This window comes from Pinus tabuliformis, chromosome X (assembly GCF_031772625.1).
Source record: "Pinus tabuliformis cultivar Carrire ecotype Pingquan chromosome X, CPIR1, whole genome shotgun sequence".
NCBI lineage: Eukaryota > Viridiplantae > Streptophyta > Pinopsida > Pinales > Pinaceae > Pinus > Pinus tabuliformis.
In genome coordinates this window covers 622,470,802-622,490,895 of record NC_142308.1, presented here as the reverse complement: position 1 = coordinate 622,490,895, position 20,094 = coordinate 622,470,802, and positions in this window count along the sequence as shown.

Here is a 20,094-nt window from a genome sequence, read left to right as displayed (position 1 = left end):
CATGACAATCTTAGTGCTCTAGGAAATTTCAAGGGAGCGTGGGACCATAAAACATAATTCCCGGGTTGGAGGACTACACGACAGGTGGGCTGCATGGAATATGATAAAGTTATAGTATAAGAAGCTGCGCACAAGGAGCTGCGCTATGAAGGGAGGTGTCACGTAGCACAATAGGAAAATGACCGATGGAGTCACTGTTCATGATTTTATTTCCAAGAGACAATTAAGACGAGTGGGCTAGCGACATTTAAGGTTAAAATCTTTGAAGATCTGTCGTCCAAACAACATTAATGATCAAATTTTGGGGGGAACGGTAAGATTTGAATTCAAAAACCCCTATAAATTATGCATGCCAGTCCAAAAGAGAAACCGAGGCCGAAGCCTACACCTATTAGAGAAACCTGGCAGTCAAAGAAGGATAAGCAGAAGAAGTCGGTGTTAGTGTGCAAGTCACCCAGAAAACATTCTTCCACTCAAAAGCATAAGAAGGACAAGCAGCCCGAAAGGGTTGTTCATTTGGAGGTTGAGGAGGAACAGGGCACCAAAGACATAGACATCAAGGGAGTAGAGCTCTTTACCAAGTTACCTGATTACATCCCTCCATGAAAAGGGAAGAAAAATGTCACCAAGGATCCGGATTCAGACAAATGCATCATCTCTATGCCCCTACTGCAGGAGTAGGTCCCCTTTGAAGGTTCGCACCTTACGTAGATCTCCCTACTGAAGATGGAAGACTGGGACCTGACGAACCATGAACGGTTCCCTCACCTTGCAACAACAAATTACATGAAGCATGTGTACTACCTACATTCAGGTGTCACATTGTTGGAGATGGTGGAATGGATTCGCAAAGTGGATAATTCCAGGCTGTTGAACCTGTTATGGGTGCCCCACTATCACCACACTACTATTAATACCACTTTTGTGTGGCAATTAATTGCTCTCGTGCATGATGAGTGCTTATGGCGAGGAGCGCATATACCCATCACGAACATGCTCATCCACAAGATCACGCACTTGCCGCATGAGGGCTTGAACCCGACCAAGGAGTTTGGCAGAAAGGAAGGAGAAAAAGACTTGACAGATAAAATGAAAAAGGAGTTTGATCTTGTGAAAAAACGATGTGGCTATTCCATCACGTCTATCAACGATCCTGCGTTGAATATTGCCGCCCAAATACTGGCCAGAAAGGTTATGAGGAAGTGTCGCGTGGACGAGGTTCCTGCACCTGTGGTATCGTTAGTTGCACAATACGCAAAGGGCGTGTAGTTTAACTTGTCGCGGTACTTATGCAGTGAATTCATTGTGAATTTTCGTGAGGTCCAAGATGAGAGAAATCCCTTCCACTATATGTGGCTGTTGCTCTCCATCATGTTGGTCACATGGGAGCTACCGGAGGACAACCAGTTTCCCCCGTTGAAGGAAGGATTGCAGGAGGCCACGCAGTTCACCTCCCTCTTGGCCACGAAGGACTTCGTGTGTGTCACAGAAACAAAGATCTTTTGGGTCTTGATGGAAATGAGTTTCTGCATGGCCATCAATCAGTGGCCAAGGTTGTCCCCAACCTTGTATGAGTAGTTGTTAGCATATGTCATGTTTAAAGTTGATTTCCATCATGTCTACATTCAACCACACAAAGACCCGAAATAGAAATGGTATGATTTACCATACTTGGTTACAGATCACGACATATAGGAGGTAATCAAGCGCTGGCCAACAAAGTGGCACGACCCATCAGATTTGGATGCAGGAACTAGTAAGGGCATGAGCAGCTCTGTTGAAAAGAAGATGAAGGATGAAACAAGCAAGCTACACAAAAGTTGGCTGCGCAGCAGAAAAATGAATTCGCAGAAAAGGCTCGGATGGAGCAAGAGCGCACTGCAAAGGAGTAGGCCGAGCAAGAGCAGTGTGAATCACATAGAAGTGGTAAATCTCCTTTGCCTGTGATAGAGGAAGAAGAACAATCTGAACAGGGAAAAGAAGGAGATGAGGGACAAAACACCCCATTTCGGCTAAGGAAGCATAGAGAACAATAGCAGGAGGGTTCTCGCAAAAAGAAGAAGTTGGATAAAATGCAAGTGGATCCCATGACCTTGACGGAGGGTGATCTTGATGAGATTAGCGACAAAGTCAAGGATACTACAACTGAGTTGTTGCAACAATTCGAGCATCAGTTCATGTAGACATTGGGGAGCGTCTAGAAGGATCTGCGCAAGCTACAGATCCAAACTAACAGGATACAGGTGGGCACAGGTCTAGCGAGTGCAACACAAACGATCCTGGCACCGGGGACAAGTCAAGCTGCAAAACTGGTAAGGACATTGAACCTTCAATCAGATGCGCTACCTGAAGGGTCCCTACGAGTAGAATCGACTGATGATCAAGTTATTTTGAGCACCCTTAAGGATGTCGCGCTGAACATTGCAACACTCCCTAGATGATTTTCTTCATGCACTGCAGATAGGAGTAAAAGAGGAATTGAGAGCTCGGGAGCAGTGCGCTCTCAATTTAATCAGCAAGTACCAAGTGAACAATGAACAAATGTTTGTCGAGAAGACATAGGCCCTGAAGGAGAGAGATACTATCCAGGCACAAAATTCCAAGCTGGCTGTTGTGGTAGTAGAAGTGTGCAGAACAGTGCGAGAGTTGCACATACACGAGGATGCACAACTGGAGGCGAAAATATGAAAATTAGCTGCAGGCGTCCGCAAGGCAAAGGCAAAGGTTGGAAGAGTTCAATTTGAACTCAACATGAAAATCACGGAGCTGTAACTCAAATCACAGCCTTCGACTCCGCCCAAGGTCAGGGAGAAGTGCAAAGTTGCTATAAAAGAAGGAATGACCACTTTGGATGTCACAGTCACTGACTTCTCGACCTTATTTGAACAATTGATGGAATTAATGATGACTCTGTAGGAAGACCCAACCCTGCAGATGCTGAACATAGAAGTCTGCGAGATGTAGAAGTAGTATGATGAGGTCTGGACGACTGTGCGCTCAATTGCTCCAACACAACACCTTGCCAAGTTACAGGAGGGAAAGTAGCTCCGCGCATAGGTAGAACAACCCAGCAGAAAGAGGCCATGCTTAAGGCCCGGTTGGGACCTTAGTTAGACGAAGCTTACCAAGTAACAACCAGCATTTAGGAGAAGTTGACGGGCTTGCAGAAAACACAACAAAAGATCAAGCTGGCCGCAGAAGGTCCAACAACAGAACAAATCATTGAAAAGGTTAAGCAAGCAGCCACATAGAGCACTGTCGAGGTAGGAGTTGTGCAGGTGGAGCAGGGGGATCTTCACAACAAGATTACTGCATGAGGTGAGTGACTCGAGGGTGTGTCATGACATTTGTGTTGGGGGCCTATTAGGATGGGGTCCCCTGGGTCAGTTTTTGGGTTAAAAACCCAAGTTTTGATGTAAAGATTGTAAAAATATGTAAAGTCTCCGCGCTTTGTGGATGCATAGCACGTAGGTGGTTAGGAGTCAAGAAGGGTTTTAACCCTTGTCTATGTAAAATTGAGTCAGTTTGGAGATCCACCCACGGTCCGTGTACCATGGGATTGTATAAATAGAGGTGTCTTATAGAGTATAGGAGATAGTAACGAATGATTGATGTAATGGGTCAATAGAAGATATCGCAAAGAAGTGAGTCATAGAGGAAGAAAAGGCTCTACAATTGAGTACGCAGAGGCCTAGAGTAGACTTCGTAGCTAAGTGCACAAGGCAGTTTTGAGTCTGTAACATCATGTTGAATATCAATAAAGAAGATTGTTGGGGAAATTCATGTGTTTATTTGCTCAATTCTATTATTTATGTTTGCAATATATGCTGTGATGGAATAAATGTATTTATGAAATATTAATGTATTGATGCGTGACTTTGTTGGATAAATCTTGCTAACTGTACACAATGTATGTTAAGTATTCACGTAAAGATTATAGTACATTCTTCTATGTTTTTTGAATACTTAAGTAGATTTGTGCGAATTTAGATCCAGGGTTGCCTTATGGTGCACATAAGTGGATGTTTCATTTGTTAAGGGTCCGCAAAACCCTATCGTAGACCTTTGCAAAGGTCTAAAAGCCTTTTAAAGGAAGTTGCAGAGCTGAGCCCTAGGGGCTTATAGAGCTGCGTGGAGGAAGATCTAGGGAAATAGGAGACATCACACTAATATTTGGATGCGGAAACTTGCTTCCAACATCCCCCCATACTACTTCGGGTGAGACTTCAGCCTGCGCTACACGGGTTGATGCCAAAAGGGCCAGTAGTGTAGGGTTTTGATTGGCACAATTAACTCTAAACCTAAGTCAGGACCCATTAAGCCAATAGAAGGAGGCTTAGAATCAGATGAACCGGGCGGATAGTCAGTATGGGGACTCAGAGGGCTATGAACTCGAACCCAACAGGGTGGAGTAATATGCCTAAGCGAAAACTGGGGGTGAAGGCCTAATAGTCTCCGCTACAAACGCCTTGATGGTGCAATGGTGGAACGACACACGCAACGCGAAAATGGTGAAGGGATATCAACAATATGCCTTTGTCTCGATGAGGGGATATAAATTTATTATGTTAAATCTTGGCTTGGCGGTGTAAACGAAGCACCCTTCACTTAAGGGTGTTTGTGTGCAACTGTATATATTGATTAAGCCCAGATCGTGTTTGTAAAAAAAGAAAAAATCTTGCTGAAAATGAACTGAAGTTAACAACAAAAAATGAACAACAAAACAATTACTAAACCCCACCCAAACTAGGTTTGCAAACACTGTGCTAGTTGGTGGCGAAATTAACTAAAAAACACACTAAAAAGGTCAAGAGATCTAATTGTCGGTGTGACTGGGATCAAATGACACTAGGCTGCTGGAATGTGGTGCAGCTACAACAAAAAACCAGAGAGGAAGATTGCTACAAAAAGATAGGGATATGGGTGAAAAACCTAGGGAAACTAATGGGACCCTAAGGCCAATGATCAAACAAGGTTTAATATGAAACTATCGATTGAAACAACCTATCTTTGGAGATCTGAAATAGAAAGGTACAAATCTGGAAAATATGGCTGAAAGTGCTGCAAAAACTCAGACTACTCACTTACCTAAACTCCTCCTACAAAGGTGGAAGCGCACTAGAAGCCCTAGGGGGATAAATTCCACTTTGACGAGTAAATCAGAGTAGATAAAGGCCTAAGCGGGATGAGACAAAGGTCAAACAACCCAATAGACAACTCTCGGTAACCCAGAAACAAATATGATAAAAACTCTAAAACCCTAAAATCACAGGTACTGACCTGTTTTCAAGTGGGATCACACTTTTTGGGCTAAAAATGGTGATTTTTGCTCCTTGATTCCCGGTCGGCAAATCTCAGAAAAAACTATCGTCTTTGTTGCGGCTGGTTCCTGTTACATGTGGAAAAGACTAGAAAACTTGTGGAAGTCAGAAATTTAACAGATCTAGGGTTAAAATCTAGGAAACATTAAGAGACTAAAAAAAGAAGAAACCCTAAGCCAAAAATTGAAGGTCACCCAGGTTTCTGGATATGAAGTATAAAATCAGTGGAGTCACCAATTTTGTTGTAGTGTTTTCTTATCAAAGATGTACGAAAAGAACCCACTTAAGATTGTGGATGACAAACAATATCAACAATATAAATGGCTGCTAAACATTGTAGATATGCAACAACCAATAGAAACAAAACCTTCCAAAATTCTGATCTATGCCACAATCATAGTTAAACAACAAAAAGAAACAGTAATAACTCCAATCATCCAATGAAAACCAGATATACAAAGAATAGATTTTATAATAACACCTGTGAAGGGAACAAATAAATGTTACCAGTCCCCCTCTATGGGATGGCTTCTTTGATATCCGCAAACGTCTTTAGCTTGTGTAGAGTCTCGCTTCTATATAATGTGTAAACCCAGCAAATAATGATGTGCGAAAATGAAAATAATCAGAGTTACAACAGCGAGTGAAACAATTAAAATAATTAAAAGTGAATAATGAACGAAAAACCCTTCTATTTATAACAAAATATTGAGTTATCCTCGAATAATGAGCAATAATAAAATATTATTAACCCCATTCTTGGAATGACCACTTGGAATATTTTTTTATGTTTTATTAGGAGGGAAAAAATATTTAAACTTTTATTTAGAAATAATAAATAAATAAATTATTTATTTATCATCTCAAGGAATTGGTTAAGGAATAATAAAAAAATAATTATTTATTTGACTACTCCTGAGGGATTTAGTCAAATTTGACATGGAATAATAATTAATTAATGGTTTAATTAATGACTCCTAGAAGAAAATCAAATAAATAGTGCTTTATTTAATTATTTTTCATGGGTTTAACTATAAATTACTTAACAAAGGTGGTTTATTAGGTAATTTCTTACAGTGAAAGCAATTTTACTATGGTAAAATTGGCTTTACATGGTGTACTTCGATCCATATAGTAAATTAGGCTAGATGATCTATTTTTTGGTAATAACTCCATGATTTTCCATCCCCAAATTGATGGCCAAATAGAGGTTGTTAACAAGATGATTGTACACATTCTACGCATGTACAACTCAAAGAATCCACACACGTGGGATGAAAGTCTCCCCTATGTCCAACACAACTACAACATAGCTCTCCACAACTCAACAAGCCACAACCCCTTTCAGGTAGGGTTGGAATTTCAACCATTATGCCCCATTGATGTGGCCATACCATTTGCATCCACTTAGGTAGATTCAGATCACGTCCAGTCCGAAGCAGAAAGGGATAACAACTTCACTGAGCACATTGAACACATCCACCAACAATTCCATGATATATTGGATAGAGCCAATGCTAAGTACAAGCAACGCCATGATCAACATTGAGTGTCGCACAAGTTCGAGGCGGGCAACAAAGTTTGGCTACATTTGCAGAAGGAGCGCCTTACTAGACCCCACCGCAAGCTTCACCCTCTCCGATATGGGCCATACACCATCACCAAGGCCATTGGTGACAATGTCTTCAAGCTCAACATCAAACCATTCCTTGTTCTACACCCAGTTTTCAATGTAGATCGCCTTCGACCATACTTTCCACCATTGTTGGACAAATCTGACCTTGCAGAACAACTCACACCAATAGAGCTCAACCCAGACTGCATGGAACAAGCCAAAAATGATCAGATCAATGACACATAGATCAAGAGAATTCGCCGATAGAGGATACATTTATATTGAGTTGTCAAAGCAGACCAGCCCCTTCACCAGGGAAAGTGGTTCACTAGGGACCAGGTTCAATATAAATTTCCTCACCCTCATGGAGGCTTTGCACGCAATGTGGACCATTGCTTCCTAAGTGGGGAGGAATGATCCAGGTGGATATTTCTGGCCACCCACCTATTCCACCTAGACCCCCTAGTCAGTTTCATCTATTTCCTTGTTCATTTCAGCATTTACTACTTTTAGCAGTTTTTTCGGGTCCTGAACTTCCAAAGCAGTTTTGACCCCCTAAATGACATTTTTTTTTTGGGTCTGCGATAGGCCTAAAGCCATAAGCAAGGGCATATGGTGAAACTTGTAGTATTCGACGAGACCTTTCCAACAAGGTATCGTATGCGCCAAACGGAGATAATATGACCAAGTTATGACCCTGAGAAGTTGGCTGCCCAACTAACCCCAACGAGGCCCACAAACTCTTGGTGTTACATCTCCCAGGGTTAGGGTTTTGTTTGTTTAGGGTTCTCTCATGTTTTCCAATAATAAATAGGCCCTTGAGCCTCATTGTAACATATTTTAGAGGCATGTAGCAGCCACATCTCTTCTCAGAGATAAGCTACCATTGCCCGAGCTATCTTATTTCCATTCTATTTGTAAGCATAGGTAAATAATTTTCTATTAATGAAATGAAGTATTTTTCTACTGCATCTCTGTGTTTATGATTATATCTGTAAGTTTTTGCATTCTTGTTTAAGTTTGGATCACCTTTCCATTAATGTCAAAGGGGAAGGGAAGTAGAGGAAACGAAGACATTTCTCAAAACTAAAGGGGGAGGATCATTGTGTTGCCAACAATGCCAAAGGGGGAGATTGTTGGAATTTTTGGCATTGTTGTCATTTATGGCAAAGAAACAACATGAGCAAAAAGGTATTCAGAGTAGCAAAACAAGGAGCAACAAAGTGTTTTTGAGTTGTGAGCAACAAGGTATGACTGTTAGTGTTGACGGCTTATATTGCAATGACAAAATAGTAGCAAAGGAAAAGGAGCAACAAAGGTGCAACAAGAGATATGGCATTATAGGTGTTGTATTCTTATTGTTGTTATTGATGGATGCACAATTGATGCTTATGGATTTGTTAAATGCATTATGCAACAAAGATAGTGTTGAAGAGGTACAAGGAAAGACATTGATGCTTGTTGTAATGCTTTCCTAACAGAAATGTGGTCTACTCTTGTGAGGGACAAGGCATTGGAGAGTGAATGTTTTAGGATTACATATGCTCTATGTGTGAGGCTGATTTAAAGGCTAATGTACCTTTTCTTATAGCATTAGAGATATGTTTTACAAGTTGATTTGAAGGATGATGTAATGACATATGCACATTTAATGTATGCTCAGTTGAACAGGTATTGTTGATGGCATACTTGAGTGGATGTAAGTATTGTTATGCCCTTGAGAACATATGTTAAAGATTTTTTTCATATGTTTGTCATGTTGCAAAGGTTGCTTGTGCTTACACATGTTAATTGGTGCTGGTTAGGGAGGTTGATTGTGTGCATATGGAATACTAGCTAATGGTAAACATGTATCCATATGATGAGTGAGATGTTGTGATGCAAGGCAAAGGCAAGACTCCATGATAAACAAGGCAAGGTTCAAGGCTGTTGAGGCAACGACATGAAGAAGTAGTGATACAAGACGTTGCCAAACAAATATATGGCTTTGGAGAGTGATGCATTACTTTCATATGTTCCCTGCATATTGCTTACATTGGAGAGTGAATGTTTTACATGTGTTATGATGTTATAATGTATTACTTGCTTGCATATGTTGGCATTTTTGTGGTGTATTTAATCATTACAGGTGGATGAAAATAATATTTGGTGGAGCACTTATTTGTGTTATAATATTCAAAATATGAAGAGCTTGGAAATGAATGAGTGGAAGGCAAAGAGTCAAGCCTGTTCACTTCATATTCTTATGTGGAACAAAAACAACCAACAAAATATCTTTATAAAAGATGTGATTTTGGAAAGAAAAAAGAGTTAGTGAGGTAGACAGCATGTGAGAGATGATTATTTGTGAATTATGTGGAACATATAAAGCTGATGTGAAGCAGATTTGAAGGGAAGAAGAGGTAGACATAAAGATGGAGATATGAAGCATTGAAGACCAGGTAAACTAACATGTTGTTTCTTGTATGTATCAGGGGATTGTAGTCTCCTTTCAAGTTGGAGCTTAATAAAGAACATGTTGTAGCTTGTTGAGGTAGGAGCCTCCTATGGGTTGTAGCCTATAGAAAAATTATGGGAGTTGGAGCTTTCTTGCATGTTGTAGCTTGTAGAAAAAATTGAGGTGGGAGGCCTCCTAGGTTGGAGCCTACAAAAAATCAGATGTAATAAGGGAGTAGGATCTTTCCTTTGCATCACAACAATAACAATTTTTGGTTTTCTCCCTTCATGTGTTTCCACATCCATATGTGTTGATGTTATGCGCTTATGTGATGTTTTTGATTACTTATTACTTGTTGTTCACATATTCAATTTGCTAGTCATTATGTGTGAAGCTTCTCATTTAATGTTATAGTTAATTAGTCAAAATCAAATAATTTTAATGTCCATGAATGTACAAAACTGATTCACCCCCTCTCACTTTGGTCAAGTTTTCATCACTTGCACATGTTGGCCATTCTTCGATGGCATTAATCTTTTTGAGACCCACTGTCATTCCATCCTCAGAAATAATATGATCCAAGTAATGTATTTGCCTGTGGTAAAATGAGAATTTACTCTACTTGGCATATGGATGATGCTCCCTTACTCGTAGAACCAATATCAAATGTTGTTCATGCTCTTCTTCGGACTTGGAAAATACGAAAATATCATGCACGAAAACAATGACAAATTTTTCTAGATAATTTCTGAAGATGCCATTTATGAAGCACATAAAGAATTTTGGTGCATTAGATAATCCAAAAGGCACCACCACTAACTCATAATTACTATAACAAGTTTGAAAATTTGTTTTGCTAATATCCTACTCTTTAATATGGAGCATGTAATACCTTGATCTCAAGTCAATGTTTAAAAGTACTTTAGCTCCCCACAGTTGATCAAATAGATCCTCTATCCTTGGCAAAGGATATTTATTTTTAATTGTAACTTTATTCAATTGTCAAAAATGAACACACAATTGAAATGTACCATATTTATTTTTGAGAAAAAGAACCGGAGCACCCCAAGGTGATATATTGTAACATATGTATCCTTTCTTTAATAACTCCTCCAACTACATCTGCAATTCCTTGAGCTCTGGTGTGCTCATATGGTAAGGTTCTTTAGATACCAGAGTAGCTCCAGGTACAAAGTCAATGGAGAAGTGTATATATCTTCTTAGTGGTAGTACCAAAATCTCAACAAGCACATCTACAAATTCCTTCAATAATCGGTAATCTTCCAATCTTGGCTACTGATCCATATTTTCTTCTTCCAACTAAGTTGTAAAACTTTAGCCCCCCTTTCTAAATTTTTTCTTAAGTTGCATAGTTGATATTTCCCTAATGTATATCGACCTTGGTTTCCCATTGAATTGCCTCTATTGTACCTTATCTTTAAGACAAATAAAATATTTGTTGTAGCAATCTAAAACTGCATGGTGTTTTTCCAGCCAGTCCATGCCAATTAGGCAATCATAAGAACCCAAAGATATCACATTTTTTTTTTCAACCCTTTCATGTTGATGGGACATTCCTTCACTATCTCTATTATTTTTCTCTTTGCACCTATAGCTAATTGAACCAACCATGCCTTGCGATGCTTGGTTTTCTTTAAATTAAATTTCTCAACCAATTTTAAATCAATGTAACCATGAATAACTCTAGAGTCAATTAAAATAACAATAGGCTGAAGGTTTAGGTTACCTTCAATTTCAGTCATATGTGCCTGGTGCTTAACTTTGCTGTTATCCAGTGTTGCATAACCTGGGCATGATCCTTACCACATCATCCATTATATCAACTACCTGTATACTATGTACAACCTTCCTTATTTCTATCCTATGAGGACAATCCTTGTATCTATGATCTCCTTCACAAGCCCAACATTTAATGGATTGGAACTTTGGTTCCTGGTTTTAACAATCACCCCCTCTTAGCTCGTTAAGGGATGTGATGTTTATTGATTTACCTAAGAACTATTTTTGAAATGTGAGGGCTTAAACTCTTTCTTCCTCTGTTCCATCAAATTCCTCTTCGTGTTGTCCAAACCCATTTAAAATATTGATTTGTTTTTACTCTCTTCTTATAACTACTCTACCTTCCTCATGGTTGCATCTAGGGGTTTTGGCTCATAAAATTTTAGTTTGTCACCATAAAAAGATGGCAACCCACTAACATATCTCTGTATCTTGACATTTTTCATCTTTGATAAAGCTCACATATCTAAATAGTTCAATAAATTTTCAACCATACTCCTCCATGGTCATGTTCCCCATCTTGAGCTTGAAGAATTCTTGCATCTTTCTCTCATAATAACGATCTAGTAAATATTTCCTTTGGAAATATTCATTAATTTCCTCCATGTAATTTTCCTCTCATATAAGTGTTTCACCTCCTTGAGCTGCTCCCACCATAAATTAGCCTTTCCCTTCAAGAGATAAAAAATAATTTTGGCTTCCAAATTTAAGGAATAATTATATAGCTGCAAGTATTTCGTTATCTCCAACAACCAAGCGTCAACTTCTTCTCCTTTCTTATGCTCCCCATTGAATGTGGGATTTTTAATTTTCCTGATTTCTCCTTGTAAATTACCATGGTCAGACCTTCTCCTTGGATTTCTTATTGGTGATATATTTGGGCTACTGCCTAAATCAAAGGTAGAATAAGCTCTCATAGTTGACCTTCTTGATGTGTGGTAATGATGTTGGGCAACACTCCTATAATGTCTTGAAGTTCCAACAACTCTTTCTTTAACCTATGAATCATATGCATTTTCCTATATGGAATCAGAATTCTTGTACAATTTCATTTGTAGTTGTTCAAGCTCTGTAAAATTTGTATTAATTTGCTAATATTCCCTCGTCAGTCTTTCATTGTCAACTTTATAGCTAAGCACCTCCATTTTGAGGGTCCTAGTAGTTTCTTCGAAATCTTTTCCCTCTATCCCATCCACTCGATGGCCATTTTATTCTATACTAGAATTTCCCATGCTAATATTCATGGCAATGACCTCCCCTTCCTCATTATAAGATCCTTGAGAATCTCTTGCACTTCTTGTTCTCATTTTGGATTTGTTTCCCTCTTTAAATCCTGTAATTTCACTTTAGATTTTTCACAATTTTTTTATCCAAACCAAATTCAAAGTTATTGAAAGTATTCTACTTCTCAATAGCTTTCTTTTGAGTATTTGTTTGCTCAATTCTAACTTATGGCCCCGAAAAGTTTTGGTCTATTTACCCCAATTTTCCTGTTCTATTATAGCACACTACTTTCAATTTTATGAGTAATCACACATTAAATTTTCAAATCTGGCTCCATGGTGGGATTCTATAGTCCCATGGATTTTCATTGACTGCTTCAATGCCCCAATTTGAGCTATGTTGCTGAGTTGTGCCCTTTTGGAGTTCCAATTTACCCCAATTTTTCTTCATACATTTTCAATCATAAATCCTTCATATCGATTCTAATTTGTGATTGTAGCATATTATTAGAAACTATGAGAAATAAAATTGGCATATTTTCAAAGGAAATGGAAAATAATTTGATTTTTTTCACTCCCCTATATCAATTAAATCCGCTTATAATGATGCAATGTAATTGTATTCTTGCTTGCATATCTCCTTCTTCTCATGCTTATATTTAATTCCCTCATAACAATTCCTTTCCTCAATTTGTATTTGAAGCGAACTGGTTTGCCATAGTTCTTCTCAACACCTAGCACACATGTGATCTTATTTCCTACATGTTGATCCCACTTAGTCCTTCAAAAATTCATGTGGGCCTTCCACGTGGCAATAATTGAGTGGCCACAATTGTGCATGAGGTCCTATACCCTTTTTCCCACACCACAACAACTCATTTCCCTCTTCCTGATCCAATGACCCAATTCTTCTTGATTTGTCAACCTACAACAGATTAGGCCCCAAACTTAGACACCAAAAAAAAGTTGTGTCTTGAAAAGATCTGGCGATTTAGATTAAACCTGATCGATGGCCAACATTGGCTATCAGGCTCCAATCTACTTGGAACTTAGCCTTGCCTTCTATACCCAATGATATATGATGGCCCAAATCTCTTCCGATCAGTGGCAAAGATTCAATATCGTGCCACAACTTGCATGGGGGTTAAAACACACTTGTAACCTCGACAAGATATAACGACCCAAATTAATCTTAATCAATGATCATGATTAACCATTGGGCTCCAACCTACTCAACTATTAACTGTGCCTTTTGAACCAGTTGGAATTTAATGGTATAGATCTCCCTAGATCTATGGCTAAGATCTTATATCACGTTACAACTTGTGCGATGGTCAACCCCACCTCCCGTGCTCAATGAGATCTAGCTATCGAGATCTCTTTGGTCGGACGACCCACATTTCATATCAGGCATCAACATGCTCAGGTGTTAACACTTCCTCCTGTTCTTGGTGGGATTCAACAACCACAATTGTTTTGATCAAACGACCCATATTAACATCGAGCTATAACTTGCTCGATATTTAACTTGGCCTCCCAAGCTTGATATGATCCAATGCCCATGATCATTTTGATTAGACGACCTTGGTCTTGCCACCTAACCCCTTTGATGACACCCTGCTAGGTGAGGAACCACATCATTGTTGATGTCACTTTGCCAGATTAGCTGCCAAGTGTCATAGCCACCTCATTACTCACGGTTCTACTCCTCCTAGAACTTTTCCCTCTAACATAAAATTTACTTCGTGAACTTATAAAGAAGTACATTTGTGACTCTTGATAGGAATTCTCGATGAAGGTTTTGTATCCCATGGAACCCTGACCTCCACGACAAATTTCATAGTAACTAATAGCAATTCTTGCCCATCTTCTCGAATATTTCGATTCATGTAAGTTTAGAATTTTTTTGCTAAAATTCACTCATTGATCCATAATTTCTGAGCCTGTAACTTAATTTAATCTCATTTTATTCATGGTTCTTATGGATCTTGTCTCAAATTGAGCGATTCTTTCACTTCCAATCCTACAAGTTATGTTAAACAGTTTCCTATAAGTATTGTTTGACCCATGTAGGCTCAATGCTGCAACTTGGGCTTTGATACCACCTTGTAACATCATTGGACTCTTACTGGGCGATGTCACACAATATCCACAACCAAAAATTACAAAATTTCAACGTAATTACAATGCTTTGATACAAGAATTCCATGTCTCGACCCACTGTCGGCTTCCCTGTAGTGGCACCAACTCATGACTGGCTAATTAATTCTGCCCACTAGGGACATCATGCCTAGTGGCCCTTAGTGACAACCTTGGATTATTCCTGGCATTAGCCTTCAAATTATATTTTTTATGTGATGAAATGCATAAGTAAGGTGCATGATTAATGCCATACTGAACAATAAAACAATAATTGTTCACACAATTAATTAGATTTATACACAAAGGGATAAATTCATTTGCAACAATTAAATTTCATATCCATATTCCAAAAATAAGGTTTACAATCAATACACATAATTAAATGACACAAGAACTCTTATCTAAAAATTTCGATTGGTTGCATACCTTCCACATTCCTGTTGGGTTGTGTTATATTCTTTCCACGACTAGCCCACGTAGTTAACCTGGGGGTTAGAAGCGGGGCAGAGCCCCCCCTTCGTTGTGCCGATTGCGTAGTGAGGGGAGTCACAGGGGGTTTGAGGGGTGCAGGTAACCCCACTCTATGGGGTCTAGGGCAGCGCCTCGATAAATTTTGTTTTTGGACCCTATATTAGGTTGGGTAGACCTACCTATGGTTTTGTGCATGATCTTTCGCACATGGTTTTGGACGCGTTGGTTTATGGACGCGTTGGTTTTGGACGCGTTGGGTAGACCTACCTATGGTTCTCAATCTGTGGTCCTTTAACCTTGCGGTGACCTTCTGTTTTCAGAATGTTAATTTTCCGTGGATCCTCATCTTCTTCTCCAATGGTCATGTTATAGCATTCCAGCACATGACTTAGCTGAGTAGCCCAATCAGGCTAAACTAGGTCCAAAGGATCCCATGGTATCCGAAAGATAGCTATTTTCACTTCTTGTAGTGCCTCATCAATACAGTCAAACCCGTCTTCAAAACTGAATGTCATCACAAAGCCCTCATGCAGAACATCCCATTCACCTATACCATGGTGGAACTCCATTTCTACATACCAATTCATTGGGACAACATCCAGGGTATGACATAACAAGTGTACCCACTTAGGTTAGGGCCTTTCTCCATAAGCCTGGGTCCATTTGGCCAAATGCGCGTGTGATCATCCTGCCCATCATACTTGTTTATCATTCGCATCTTAGGCTTCCCAAATCATGTTCTCATCATCCTCCTACTTTTGCACCAATCATCAAAGCTTCCTTTATGCGTACCCCACCATCTTGCGGGTGTAGCGCGTAGTGCCCAGTCCAACGCCTGGAAGTGCTGCTTTTCTGGTACCTCTCTTTTAAATGCATTCAAAAGGATATCTACCTCATTCAGACCATCATAATTAGGAAAGTTTCTTACCTTTGAGGACACACAATGCAGCGATCGGGTCATCATGTTGCAATTTAGCGTATTTACTTCATGTAACAGATGCTGCCAACGTTCTATCTCTTCATCGAAGTCTGAAGTGCAGGAACTCTCATGATCCCATGTAATTTGTCCATCCACAACGGGGTTCACCTAATCTTAGATTCACACTGTTATCTGATAGATACAGTCCAAATCGTCATCACTCTCATAATCGCGGACTGCTTCAGTATAGCGCGATCCTTCAACTAGATCTAGGGGTATTATTATGCACAAGGATTTCTTCTCAAATATCATCTTTCACTTCTTTAGGTTGGTTAACCTATTCATATCGGTAGCCTAGTCAATTCCCAGGAGCGCAGGATGAGGATTTCTGTCATCCACTATCTCTATTACTTCAAAATCAGCCAGCGCGCTTGCACCTTCAATATGCACAGTCACCCCCTACAACCATCCCATGGGGATGATATTCTGCTGATTCACCATCCTCAGCTGAATCGAAGACCATTGCAGCACGGGTCTCCCCATCCTTTCCCAATTCTTCTTTGGCAGGACATTCATGTCTGACCCTAGGTCAAAAATAACTTGATCCATTTCATATTCTCCTATCTGCACGGTCAGTTTCATCTCCCATCCTGTCCTTGTTTTATGTCTGCCAATCTTTCGTATCACGCGCAACTCACTTGACGTGGTTCCAACACATCTATTGATGAGATCTTGTAACCCTTTCATAGCCTTATTGTCATGCAGTAACTTCATACAAGTCTCCAAGAAAGTTGTGAGCATAGAGGGGTCCATCTCCTGAACAAACTTATCCTTGCTTCCTGAGGTGGAGGCCTCAACGAAGCTCTTCTTACCTTCCATGAAGGTTTCACGTGCATGCTCTAAATTGAACCAAGCCTCCTTTGCCAGAGCTTTGCGAACCCACACACTGTATTCTGGCTATTTTGCTTTGTCATCTCCTGTTGCGATTCCACTCCTAAGCACTATGTTTATGTTTGGATCTTCCTAGTGTGGCTCAGACCTCATCATCTGCAAGTTCTGAGTCAGCGGAGGTGGCAGCGACCCTTTGGCACGTATCCTAGCTATCATCGTAGGACAGTCTTCCATTTCATGATCAAACAACATTAAATACTTGCACGACGGACGTGTTGGGTTAGTGCAATCGTAGGCATAGTGTCCTAGTCCTCTGCAATTGTAGAAGATCAACTATCCTCAACCTCTACCAGGTCCTCCTCCACCTCGGCCTCGTCTGCACCCCTGAAATCCTATCCACGCTATCCCTACGCTCTGGTCAAGGGGCCACATTTCGACTTGAACCCTATAGGCGGGAGTTCTATCCATCATCAATTCATAACTCCTTCAATTACATTCATCATGCCCTACCGACCTACAAAAATTGCATAACAATTGTTGCGGTGTTTGTACAAACTTCTGCAGCAAGTGATAGTTATCCATGGCATGTTTTCCTACTACTTGACATATAGTGCACCACAATGCAGGCCCCACTATAGATCTTGCTTGAGCTTTTGGCCTTAAAGGCATTGGCCCTCCTCTTGCAATATAATTCGCAAATATTGGGCAATGGTCCTTGTCATGACCCTGACTCTTTCATTTCAAGCACCATACCTCCTCGTGCACCTCTGGTCAAACCATCCTATCTTGCTTTAGACTTTGCATCTCAAGGCATAGATTCTTCAGCTGTGCATGGATCTACTAAACCCCTAGGTTTGGATCTTGCATCGGGGTTTCATGCAGTATCATTGCAATCTCTAAGGCCTCCGCCTGAGTTTTTATCTTCTGCTGTGACAATGCGACCCTTAAGTGTGGTAGTAGTGAAGCTACAAGCCACTCACGATGCTGCCCATCTGTCAAATTCATGTTGGCTTCGCAGATTGTACATTTCAACCTCTAATCTAGTTCCCAAGGCATCTTTCCTGGTTTCATCGCGATCTCCTTCAATCCCACAATCGACTGTACCTCAGATTTAGTCCTACTGAACTCTCTATTCAGTATTGTCTGGATGTCTGCCACTCCAACATTCAAGTTATCATTCGAGTACTTGATATACCAGGTTAGTGTGTGATCTTGCAAGGCACTAACCAATGTCGCCTTCTTTATATGATCATCTATAACACCTTGAGCTTCCCATATAGCTTTCAAAACGAACGAGAATTAGTCTAGGTCCTCATTTCCCAAGCCTTTGAACAAAGGCAGCTTGACTGAGTTTGCCATACTAAACTGCGGTGGAGGTGGAGGTGGTACGGGTGATGTTAGAAGTGATGGTGGTGTGGGCGAAGGTGGTATTCATGGGAATCCTTGTCTTATTAACTGAACAACACTTTATGGAGAAACCTTCACTATCCCTTCCTCCTCACCTCATGGAGGTGAAATCAAGGGACTATACTCTAGACCCTTTTTTCCTTCGTTTCTATAAGTTTTTTCGCTTCGCGTAGTTCCGAACATCAACGTATATGCATAACCTGTTTTTCGCACAATAACATTTTAATCCAAGTATTCAAAGATTTCATGTACTTACCTTGTGGTCCTTTGAAAAAGTGTTGCTCTGCCTCACTGTAGTTGATTGAGGTGTCGACCGTGGATTCAGTCACAAATCCTCCTATGAAATGATAAAGCCAATGATCGACAGTGCAGGCGATATTTTCCTCACATGCTTCTAATTTCTCTATTAGCTCCGGGGTCCAAACAATAGGACCATCAAGTTTCCACCTTCCTTGGCTATCTGCTATCTTCATGATACACTCGTATAGCTCAATAGGGAAGGAGCAGAAAAATATCTCGTGGATCTCTGTATACAGGTATCTGTCCAACCACTGTTCCTTTGTTAGTCGCGGGTTTCTGTTCTCCTGTGTCGCAAATTCGTGGATCTTCATATCCAACCAGTCTCTATTCTCTTTCTTAGTAGGATACCAGTGATACGACATCGCACATCTCTTATGCAGAATCTGGTCCTGGCAACGGAACCATTTGTTGGCTTGAGGGGACCTGATCCAGTTTCAGTGTTAAATAGCCAAACAAATCCCTACACTACTGGTCCTTTTGGCATCGACCCGTGGACCAAAGTCTCACCTGAAGCAGTATGGGGGGATGCTGGAACCACGTATCCACACCCTGAGATGGTTGTGATGTCGTTTTATTCCCTCTATCCCTTGCCTTCGTGCAGGTTGCTTTGCTCTAGGGCTTGCAAGACGAGCCCTCTATTCCAGCCTTCAGTACCTCTACAAAAGGGTATGACCAACCTTCATGTAGCCCTAGCCTACTGCTTAGGTACTTTCACACTGTTATGGTAGTGTGCCGTACAGATTCCTCAATTAATCTAAGTGACTTGCTTATCTCATCGAACAATTGTATTTAACACTGTGTAAACATATATTCATAATTGCATTGAATTATTCAATGTAATTGCGTGTTAAAATTGGCAACCAGGGAAAAACTTCATGTGGGTCATCTTATTCATGGCTAATAATATTTTTATTAGATTCCTCTCGTCGAGAGGTGTAGGATTAATATAAATATTGTCATGCGGAAAGAGTCGACAGTGCGGACACAACCGACCTCCCTAGAAGCAAAAGCTTTCTAGTGACAAACAAGACAAATAAATCCTACCTTTCTCTAAACATGCATTGCAAATACAAGTAATCATGGGGTCTTTAACATACCTTTAGTCCAACGCTTAGTAGTAGTCCAGCCTCACCGATCCGGATGAGCTCCTCCTTCTCTTCGAAACCTGCATTCACTAACAAGCCAAAAGATTAAATAGCACCTGATAAACTCATAAAACAATACATATCCATCATACAGACCAAGGAGTATATGAAACAAACTATGAATAACAATCTGTTGAGAAAAATAAGTTCATTTGCATTAGAAGGTAACAAAAGGAACCATTACAACCTGAGCCTTGGTGTTGTGCAAGTCCCTCCTAGGGTCCAACAAGAGTTTTCCTTTACTTTGATCAGCTCACCCACTCTCAAATAAGGCTAGGAAAGGATGGGAATCTCTCCTCTCAAGCTTTACAAGGGAGTCCTAATTCCAGCAGCATCTACCCTTAGGAATGTTCAGCTTTCAACCTCCTCTCCCTCTGGCCTAATGCCTGTATTTATAGTGCTCTAGAGGAAGTTATTCAGGTC